The sequence below is a fragment of the Carya illinoinensis genome, chromosome 3 (assembly GCF_018687715.1).
Source record: "Carya illinoinensis cultivar Pawnee chromosome 3, C.illinoinensisPawnee_v1, whole genome shotgun sequence".
NCBI classification, from domain to species: Eukaryota; Viridiplantae; Streptophyta; class Magnoliopsida; order Fagales; family Juglandaceae; genus Carya; species Carya illinoinensis.
Window position 1 is genome coordinate 28,832,018 of NC_056754.1, and position 2,971 is coordinate 28,834,988.

General features: G+C 33.9%; 1 long non-coding RNA gene across 1 annotated transcript; it reads left to right on the plus strand.

Moving 5' to 3' along the window:
• Nucleotides 1-833: 833 nt before the first annotated feature.
• On the plus strand, nucleotides 834-1,950 carry LOC122305742. The gene is made up of 2 exons (XR_006241222.1): nucleotides 834-947; nucleotides 1,105-1,950. It is a non-coding gene; the product is annotated as an uncharacterized LOC122305742 (long non-coding RNA).
• Nucleotides 1,951-2,971: the final 1,021 nt, after the last annotated feature.

Here is a 2,971-nt window from a genome sequence, read left to right on the forward strand (position 1 = left end):
TAAGGTGAGGCCTACATGAGCAAAAAATATGGAGGAAACTCTACGGAAGCAAAACTCAAGGAAAGCAAAGCTCACCATTGCACATCTAAAAACAAAACTATTACATATACATATACATATACATATACATATATCACTACAAAAAACCAAAGATATGCTTGTGTTTACATTTCCGGCATTTATGTATGTGCCGGTAAATATAGATTATTGCCAGCACTTACTTCATGCGCCAATAAATAAGAAGTTTTGCTAACGTTTACCCAGTTATATTGGCAATAACATATATATAATTATACCAGAATTATAAAAATGCCGAAAACTTAACAATTATGTGCCGGTAAATAAGAAGTTTTGTCAACATTTATTTGGTTATGCAAGCCATAACATATAATTATGTTGGCTTTTATAAAAATGCTGAAAATTTATTAATTATGCGCTAGTAGATAAGAAGTTTTGCTGGTGTTTACATGGTTATGTCGGAAATAACATATAATTGTTCTAATTCTTTTTGTACTAATAAAAGATATTAACGTAAACTTCTATTTGTATTTCAAATTTATTTATTTATCTTTTTTTTTTTAAATATGAATTTATTTTCTCTTATATTTTTCTCATATATATCCCACTTTTTCTCTTTCAAATTAGTCTAACTCGCCAGCAATAATAATAACTTGTAAAAAATAATAGGTTATTAATGAGATGGGTAAAATTGTAAAAAATTAACGAGGCTAAAAATTTTAGCTTGCGCCCAGCTCCTCCCTCTCAAAATTTTCAGTAAAATTTTAAATCTCCCGCTCTTGTACATAAGCGCTCCCCCCTCCTTCAATTTTTTTTAGCCCGATTGGTTATAAGTGTAAAGTGGCAGACTTTTAACAAAATTATTGTTTGTTCCATGAGAGGACATGAAGGACCTCTCTGGCCAGTGCAGAATTGTAAAGGACATTGAGGTACCGTTCTTATTCTTTCTTTCATTTTCATGCAAATCTGAATACTGCGATTTGATATTTCTGTAACTTTTGAGTAATGGGTTTGAATCTTTTTGAAGATTTTGATTACTACAAAATTTTGAGTAATGGGTTTCGGTTACGTGTATTGAAAATGCAGATAATAAAGCGGAACAAGGAGATATTGAAGTTGCTAGTGAAAAACCAAGGGATTCAAGAAATCAATGTATAGTAATAAAGTCTATCTTTTACATGTACTAATATTATATATAGTAGTTGTTCTTAAATCACTTTGTGATTTGAACTGTGATATTTTTTTTTATCTATTATATCAATAATTAGCAATTATATTATATTTCTTATTAATATTTTTATTTTATATATATATTTTTTTCTGTGGTGTATCTTATTACCGGCTGGCTTTTAAACATTGATATAAAATAAATTGTTATGGATTTTTATCTAAATATTGTGGCGTTTCAAAAAGATCATTTAAAGTTTAACATATGCTCGCAAACGTTAGTGAATTTTATTTGTTGGAGTTTACAAGATGTCGGAAAATAATAGCTAGTGGTGTTTATACAATGCGCCGATAACTTACTAGTAGCTGCGTTTATCTAGACGCCATTAATTTATACAATATGGCAACATTGTACTAGTGATGGTGTTTAATTTGACCACAAATGCTGGTAATGGATTTGTCTATTTCCGGTGTTTGGACAAAATCTGGCATGCGTAAATAGCAACCCTCCCATACCAGTGTTTGGTTGTGTGGGTAAAAAGATGCCGCTAATCGATTACCGGCATTTAGTTTAACCATTACTGGCACTTTTCAAACGGTGGCAATGGACATAATAGCAATAGCCAACAAATTCACCAGCTTCTTCCAAAATCTCCTCCAAAGTTCAAGCCCTTTGTTCCATATGAAATAGATTATGGATTGTATGAGATTCCGATTGTAAGTTAAGATAGAGGAAGGGGAAATATGGTCCTAATTTTTAGTGAATGAGAATCTCATTGTGCAATTTACAATTAAACATCCGTGCATGTACATTCATGCCTGCATAGATTCGCATCAAGTTCAAGTTCACGCGCGAAAGCATGCATTCCAACAACTAATAAAAACACACATGCCAAGAGAGCAACACACGCGTTTCAAAATTAAAACAAAAACCAAAATTCATGTATTACTCCTTCATGATATAAACTTTAATATATATATATATATATATATTTTTTTTATAAATAAAAGATTTTATTGATCCACGTAAAAGGCAAAGCCCGAGTACACAGGGGTATACAAAAGAGAGCCTAGTTACAAACTAAGTGCTACGAATAGTAGCATAAAAGTCATGAAGACTTGTTCCATTCAATACAATAAAGGACGCCCAAAGTAAGAGGGTATAAAAGAAAAAAGCCTTGAGACTGTTGAGGGAGCGTTCCTTGTTCTCAAAATAGCGTCTGTTCCTTTCGATCCATGTGCACCACATTAAGCATAAAGATACCATCTTCCAAATAGCAGCTATTTGACGATTGCCCCTTATCCCTTGCCAACAAGATAATAAATCAATCACCCTCCTAGGCATAGCCCATGCAATACCAAGCCTGGATAGGATGTCATCCCACAAGGTCTTAACTACTTCGCTGTGAAGAAGGAGGTGGTCCATAGATTTACTATCGTGATTGCACATGAAGCACCAATCCAATAAGTAGAGTCCACGTTTTCTTAACTTGTCTATAGTCAGAATTTTACCATGAGAAGCTACCATAAGGGGAACATTGCACCTCCAGATGCTCTTCCACGGGAAGACGTTGCAGGGGTGATTTGTCAAGGCCTTGTAATAAGAACGGATTGAGAATTTCTTATTTCCTGTGCATGTCCAAAGTAAGCTGTCCTCCCCTCCAGCCCTTAGCTTCATTTCATATAATGCGCTGTAGAAATCAGTGATGACTCCCACCTCCCAATCTTGGGCAGCTCTAGAGAATGTCACAGACCACTGGATAGAGTCAACAGCACTACACATATT